The sequence below is a fragment of the Humulus lupulus genome, chromosome 9 (genome assembly GCF_963169125.1).
Source record: "Humulus lupulus chromosome 9, drHumLupu1.1, whole genome shotgun sequence".
Taxonomy (NCBI): domain Eukaryota; kingdom Viridiplantae; phylum Streptophyta; class Magnoliopsida; order Rosales; family Cannabaceae; genus Humulus; species Humulus lupulus.
In genome coordinates this window covers 178,833,252-178,842,388 of record NC_084801.1, presented here as the reverse complement: position 1 = coordinate 178,842,388, position 9,137 = coordinate 178,833,252, and positions in this window count along the sequence as shown.

The following is a 9,137-nucleotide window of genomic DNA, read 5'->3' as shown; positions in this document are numbered from 1 at the left end:
ATATAGCTAATAAGGTCCAATGCAACTCAGCCCATCATATGGACGACAAACATGGCCATATATAATTTAGGAATATTTTGGACGATAATACTTAATTTTTTTTTCGGAATTACACTTTAATACCAATATTTATTTTGGTAACAATAAGTAAATTTATAATTTTGGTACAACTTATTAAGTATCTGCATGATATATTTTTATACTCGTATATTTAGATATTAAAATATAGTTTTATAAATAATTTAAGTGCTTTTACTGCTAATATTCCTAAATTTTTTAAATACTATAAAAATTATTTTAAAATTTAAAAATTTAAGAAATTATTAGAAACTAATTAATAAAACTAAAATTTTCAAATTCGAAATAACTCAAATTAAAATTGAAACTCAAAATCATTCAAAAATCCATATTATTAACTAGTTTTTAATAATTTTTTAGACTTTTTAAAATTTAAAATGATTTTTATAATATTTAAAGAATTCAAATAATTTAGTCTAAAATTATCATGAAATTCATATGTGTCACATGAATACTTAATCGACAGTTCATGTGAGTACTAACGGTTGCACTAAAATTGTAAATTTATATATTACCGCAAAAAAAATTGGATATTAAAGTGTAACTTTTGAAATGATTTTTATATTATCATTGCCAATTAGGCTACGTGGATATTTAACAAGCAGTTAATGGTGAGTACTAATTGTTGTATCAAAATTATAAATTTATATATTATTACCGCAAAAAATAAATTAGATATTAAAATGTAACTTTTGAAAAAATTGAAGTATTATCACCGTTAATGTGCCTATAAATTATGATGACTTACTATAGTTTTTTTTTTAAAAAAAAAATTTGCAAAATTTCCTCATCATTTTACAATATTATTTATTATTATTTGTTAATTATACATTTTAAACTTTTATTTTATTCATCTAATACAATTATATTTTGTACAATTTTAAATTGTTAAAGTTAATAGCCTAAATTTTAAATATTTATACTTAATGTGTTGTGCTTGTGAGAGAGTAGGATGCTGCGAAATAATAAAATTTACGAATTAAAATTATATAAAGATATTTTTATATTAATTTACATAAAACTATATTATAATTAATTATAAAAAAATGTGAGAAGAGAAAAAATGGTATATTTGTTATATAAATGAGGATTTATATTTTTTTGAATCTTGTGTTTTTTTTTATTATTTGTTTAGATCCTGTATTTTTAAAAACTTATTTTTAGACCTTATATTTTGTAAAATAGTTTAAATAGACTCATAAACTCAATTTTAATGAATAAAAAATTGAATATAACAACACAATTTTTAAGCAGAATGATTATATTTTTGTTTTGAATTATTAGTATAGTGAATTATTTGTGATTTCAGATGAGAAAACTTTGACCAAAATCAAGTTTAAGGTTCTATTTAAACTGTTTTATAAAATATAAGATCCAAAAAATAATTTATTGAAATACAGAGTACGAATATATAATAAGACAAACACACCAGGTTAAAAAAATATAAACTCTATCAATGATGAAGTTACTTATAACTGCCGACAAAGAGTATATACACATTTAATAAATCAAACTAACATAACTAGCTATGCTTTTTGGTTGATAAGAAATTGATATTAATATGTGGAAACTTGTGTTCATAGATTAATAAGTAATAAATATAGGGTATTGCCCTAGCTACAGCTACCTAGCTAAGCTATTTCAAACGAAAAAGATTGAATTATATGAATAAAAATAACATGTGCCTTTCTTTGTTTGTGTGTAGATCATGGGCCACCACTTAGTGGAAACAATAAGTTAGGACCAGTGAATAAACCAATATACATACACACACACACATATATATATATATAGTGTTCATTCATGCCTATATATGGCAATTTTGTGCTGTAATATTCAACAAATAAGCCCTCCAGCAAGGCCTCGATCGATAGTGAAACTAAACAATATTTGTACAAATCAACCTATATAAAGTACTCTTCACAAACACCCCTCAGTGACAGTGATGCTAATTAAAGAGGCTTTATCTCTCAGTGACAAGACTATACTGTTCATATATATATATATAAATATATATGTATAAGTAGGTCCAATAAGGGCCCAATGGACTTGCATGAATCGATTCATCACTACAGCTGATAATGGTATAATACGAACACTCTTTCTTCTCATCACTCTTTCGTAAGAGTACTGATTCTCATGTTAATAATGCTTCTGCTGAATATATCTAAAGTTTTTCACAACAATTCTAATGCTAACATATATATACGTATGTATGTACTCTAATACGTCTATGTACTTTCATTGTGTACGTCTATTATATCTAATGATATGATGCCTTTATATTTATAAAAATATAAATATAAATGATGGGATATCATATTGAAAATAGATCTTTATATTGGAAATATAAGGGAAAATTAACCACACATACAAAAATATGTGCTAATATATATATATATTATATGTAAATAGAGTATTTCTACTGTGCAACTCACAAAGAGGTGCATAAGTGCACGTAAAATGAGGTGTACTGGTGGTGTACCTCTTTTTGTTTGCATCACATGAATAGTTTTCGGCGTGAATTTTTTTTATAATCGTGAATATTGTAATTATTTAGAGTATCTCGTAAATATTTAGAAAGTTTCAAAAAATTTACAGTACTGAAAGTAAAGTTCAAACAGGTTGTTACATGCGTGACTATTTATTTTATGTGTGTGGAAAACATTATGTTTGAATATTGTTTTCAGCACTCTAAATTATTCGAAATTTTCTGAAAATTTGCAAGATGCTCTAAATAACTATAATATGCACAATCATAAAAAAAATCACACCAAAAACTATACACGAAGTGCAAACAAAAAAAGTTACATGGTGCACCTCTTTTTCTGATTTGCACCAAAAAATATTCCCATATATATATATAAATATAGGGTACATATTGGGTCAAGAGGGAGAAACCTAATATTGTAGCGGTCAGTCATGTGATTATTAATTTGGTCTAAGATATTAATATATATTTCCTTTTAGAAAATAGATGCTTGGTGTTCGAGAATCGAGAAAGAATTACAGTTGCTCAAATAGTATATACATTGATAACATTATCACTTGACATTAGAATATATATTATTTCGATTATGATAATAGAAGATTAAGATACAACTTAGGACGTACTCCTTGGAATATTAATAGAAATAATAATAATAATAATAATGAGTAGAATTGAAAAGTTGTTACATAATCTAATGATTACATAATGTAAAAAGTAACAAGACTAAATTCCATTTGGCACCATGTGAGAAAAGATAGAAAAGTTATGAACTAGAAACCTCCAACTCCATTCCATGTGCAGTGGAGAGGGTGCCATTCATATATATATATATATACATATATATGTATTTAGAAATTAGAGAAATACTTTTTCAAGGTACAAGAAAGACTAGTACATTTGAGCACGCGTAGTGAATATTCTAAAGGCAAAAGTTACACCACCACAAGATCCATGCCATTCCACTCTAAAGGCCAAACAACTCTCTCTTCATCATCCTTACTTCTATTAATCAATGCCAATAAAAGCTTTTTTCAAAAGAAGAATAAAAGAGCAGAGAGGACCATAAAGTTAATTAGTCCACAATAGATAAGATTAAAAAAACAATATGAAAGATTTGGGATGCTTGCCTTGGCTTCAAAAAAAAAAAAGTTTAGTCAATCTCGATGATATTTATTTAATGAGATTACAATTCTAAAGAAAGAAATGGGGAATAGAATTAATTAGCTAGGCCCAATTCTAAATATTCAGTTTTTTTGTAAAAATATATATAAAATAAAATATGTTTTTTTTTAATAATAATAAAAAAAAAGCTTCTATTTAGTTGGGGTTGGGGACCCTAACTCTGTGCCTATCTTAATTACCTATAACAAGGGTCGGAAATTATGTATATTAGTCCGTTTGGTAAGGGGTAAGGAGAATTCTAGCACAGTTCAAAATAAATATGTCATGTATATCTATAGCTGAATATATGTGAATATATATCTATATATATATATATTTATACATTCTCTTTTCATTAGCTTTTTTCTGCATCTTTAATCAGTGTAAATAATTAAATCCAAGGTTGCTTTTCTTCAATAAATTCTATTTTGAGTGTAGAATATTCGTGCTTTTAAACTTAGAATAAATTACAAAAAAAAGAAGAAGAAATATCATTAACGTTATTGTTTGTTAAAGCTAAGGTGAGGGTATTAATACTAGGGAATATTACAAATTGTAATTGAGAAAAAAAAATCTAAATTTATAGTATAACTGTTTGCTTTTTCTCATTTGCCACGTAATTATGATTTCTGTTTTAATCTCCGCACACAATTTTTATTTTTCTTTCTGAATCACCCCGCAATGATTCCAATAATGGTATAAATGTTTATATATATATATATATAATATACTATTTTTATACATAAATATATATCAACCAAATTTATTTTTTCTTTTTGCTAATATTCTCCATTTTTTTTTGGCTTTCGTAGTCTACATTTTATTTTATTTTTTTCCTTTATCTCTTTGTTTTTTTTAATATTTTACTTTTTACTTTATGTTTAAATAGTTTAACAAAGCAATGTATAAACAAAATAATTATGATATTGCTTCAAGAAAACATATAATGTTACTATTAAAAATAAACTTATTTTAAATAAGTCAACCAATAAATTAGTAGTATATATGTTGAGAGATGAGATAAAAATAACAAAGGATAAATAATTAAAAAAATTAATCAAACTAAATAAATTTATGTTTTATTTATTGTGTTCAAATTCAACATCTATTAGTTACATTAGTTATTGGTTTAATAATTATATGTTACAATATAGTTAATGATCGTCACAATATTATAATTTTAATATTTTTAAATTATATTTATAAATCTTTGTTACAATTATGCTAATAAAAATTATATAATATTTTTGTAAATATTAGTTACAAAAATGTAAAAGTTGTTTACCATTTAGTAATAGATGTTTACGAATTTGTAATAAATATTTACAATTGTAACAGATATTTACAAATTTGTAATAGATTTTCATATCTTTTTTAGATTTTAATGTATTTTTGTAGATTTCATTTTAATAAAGTCTTTTATAAATAATGAATATCTTAAATTTGTATTTTTAAGTTGTATAATATAAATATGATGATTTCTGTAATTTTTTGGTACAATATGGAAAAGTATAATATTTTTATGTAAATTTTGGTTACGATTTCTTAACAATAAATTATTTTCGTAAATGTTAGTTACAAAAATATATTTCTTAGTTATGAAACTAGATTTGTAAAATATTGTTAAAAAAATAAAAAAATTTAGTTATGAATTTGTTCATAAGTTTTATGTGAAAAAAAATACTATTCTAAAATTGATTTTTGTAAATATTATTTACAAATATGGAACAGACGTTTACAATTTTGTAACAGATATTTACAAATTTGTAAACATTGATCATAAAAAATTATCTTTTACCACTTTTATTTACGAATTTGGCACTCCGTATTTACACTTTTGCCCCTCCGTGTTTTTATCTAAAAATTCCCTATTTTTGTAAAGCACCGTATTTTTCATTTTGTTTTATACTTTTAGTACATTTTTTTTTTTAGATTTCCCTTAATACTATTCTATTATCAAAGTGAAATTGGACTTCCTATTTTGGTTTGGGCTTTTTGATGGATCAATCTAGATGACAGACAGATAGGCTGTATTTTTTTTTCCTTTTAGAAAAAATGATTTTATGGTATATGATTCAGAATGTTTGATAGTTATGATTAATTTGTTATAAATTTATACTTATTTTATAATAATGTATTTATATAATTTTTCTTTTAAGAATAAAGATTGTATGGACTCACGTTACCTCACATTTTTGTTGCAATAATAAATTGAAGATAACAATATTACTTGTGTCTACAATATTTATGAACATAATTAATGGGGAATTTTATAGTATAGGAGCACTATTTTTGTCCATACCGGTTTGGGCATATATGTTTTTGGTACACGGAGAAATTATATCCCTTTTTTTTTGTATACGACGATGTACATTGTAATTATAGCAGACATCCTACTAGTTTTCGAGAAATTTCGAATGATTTACAGTGCTGAAAATATAGTTCAAATAGTTAGTTGCACCTGTGCCTGTTTTTTTATATCTGCTTGTAACTCACTATTTTAAACTTTGTTTTTGGGCAATGTAAATTATTCAAATTTTTTTGAAAATTGGTGGAATGACTGCTATAACTATAAAGTATACCATCATATAAAAAATTTGGGTTATAATTTCTTCAAATTCCAAAAACAATGACGCTCCTACCGATAGGGGCAAAAATAGTAGCCCCAATATATAATTTCCCCATAATTAATATTCAAAAAATAATAATACGTGTGTAATGTTTTGGTCTATATTTTGAGTGCACATATCATTACTCTTATGCATATATATATATATATTTATATGTACATATTTGTATTTTTACTAAGTAGAAGCAATGTGCAATGCACGTTTGCTTAATTTAAAAGTTGTAAATATGCTTATTCAAACATGTATTTATTTTTATTATATTTTTTAATTATCATATAAATTTTAAATAAATAAAAAATATCATAAACATAAATAAAATATGTTTAATATAATGTACGACATAAATGTATTAAAAAAATTTATGGAAAAATATTGTCTATAATTTTAATAAAAATTCGTTCACTTTTAATATATATATATATAATAGAATAAATTATAATTCTATAGTATATATTGTTACACCCAAATTTCGAGAATATAAATTTTGATCTCGAAAATTAGGCTCGTATAGTGCCAGCTCGGAATGAGCGGGTTCGTCATAATCAACTTTAATGAAAATATCAAGAACAGTCTCATTGAGCAGTAAATGCGACAACATCAGAATTGGTGAGCTCTGAAAGTACGTGGTCTCGGAGGTGTTTCGAGGTTATAAGCTAAGCTCAAAGCTACATTGGCAGTGGTTCAACACTTATACAAATTTCCTGATTCCTTTCCTGCCATTAGACAAGACGGTTCGAGCTCGGGCATTGAGAGCTCGAAAAGGATGATCTGAACCATGTTACTTGTCAAAAGTTGAGGCAAAGCGAGGTAGCGAGCTCGTGATGGTTGATCAATCTCGAAGGCGTGTAAATTGAATGTTCAAGGTCACGAGCTGAGTGTGAACATCTTTATTGTTATAAAATCCCTATGTTTAAAGGAACTATATACATTTAATTACATTTATTTAATTGATTTGTATAATAACTCCCCAAAATATGAGGGGAGATATTTTGTAAACCACTCTATAAATAGAGTGGAACAATTAATTTGTAGGGACAAAAAAATTGGTATTGGGAAGACTCTGTAAAATTACTTCCAGAAAGTTTTGAGAGAATTCCATAAAGTGAATAATACTGACTCGTGGACTAGGCACATTTTAACTGCTAAACCACGTAAAAATTGTGTCTATTATTGTTTGTTTCCTCTGGTATTTTGTTTGATTGCTCTACATTTCTAAGTTCACGAAAAACGGCGTCAACAGTTTGGTACTTTCATTGAGAGCCATTAAACAAGACGTGAGCCTGTTTCATCAGAAAACCTTCTGAATCATCATTGGCCGCTGCAAGCAACCCCAGTACTGGTGGACGACCATTGCCCTAGATACCCAAAGAGTAGACACCTCGTACCGAGGAATATCCCTGACAACCTGGAAAGCAGCCCATGGTGGACCTAAATCCTGAGGAGAGGAGTGATTCATTCAATTCTTGTGGGCCACCTATTCCCAGGCCTGATGAGGATGTATACTACAACCCTGAAAGATATGTTCCTATCGTAGAACTTGAAAATCGCCAACTGCGCAAACAGGCAGAGGCGACAAATCCCAATGAGGAATTAGCCAGATAGGCATCTAACGCCCAAGCACCTCCCTGGAGGCCTAGAGGACGCCCCCGCAGGAGCACGGCCGCCAGGAGGGCGGAACGAGCATCACAGCCGAATTAGCCAAGGCCCCGGAGGAGTACCCGGGCTGAGGCCACTGCCAACCCTACTGCAGACTTGCCTACAGGAACAAGTAATAAACGAGCTCCTCTAGTGGCTTGGAACCCGAATCTTGATACTGCAAGAAATGACCTAGAGCCCGTCCAGGAAAACTCTGGGCCATCCAGGCCCGATAATGGGAGACAACCGTCGTCGCCCATAAGGCATCTACCATCACCAATAAGGCACCCTTCGCTAGTCCGAGAGGTCCCATGAACTGCACCACGGAGGCCATCTCACAGCGGCAGTCGAGATGGAAACCAACAGGCTAGGCCTGGACAGGGAAACGAAAGAGAGGCTACTCGAGATCGCAGGGCTCCTCAACCATTAGGAAGCCAAATGTCAAGATCATAAACTGTTGGAACAAGAAGGCTAGTAGGGAAACCACCTCGTAATCATCGAGCCACACATCGAGAGAGGGCTAGAAGTTACGTAAGCAAAAGCTCAGACTACACTCAATCTGTAAGTATTTATAACACCGAGCCAAGGCATACAGGGAATCGAGGGAATCACCCTGACCTACGCAATCATATAAACCATAATCGAGGGCGAGATAACCCCCTGAACCCTGATCTGCGCAACCATTTGAATGGCCGTAAACAACCAACATATAACCCTATACCAAGACAGGGCGCTGGAGATTTTATTAGCGATAACCAGCCCCCTCAGGTCCAGACTTGACCCCCACTGGATTCAGTCCAGAAAATGATTGACCAGTTAGAAAGAGCATTCAGGCTTCTGAAAGACGAGCGTATCAGGAACAAAGTTGAAGAGTCCAATGAGGAACTCGAGCCATTTTCCTCGCATATCTTCATCACTCCGTTTCCTCAGGGATTTAGAATGCCCCATGTCCCGCCATTTGATGGAAACTCAGACCTGTATAGTCATCTAAGTACCTTCCATACCATCATGCAAGCCAACAATGTTGGCTACGAGCTCAGATGTATGTTGTTCCCAGCCACACTTACAGAACCGGCAAAAAACTGGTTTGAGAAGTTTAGAAGACATTCGATCTCGTCCTGGGATCAATTATCTAGAGACTT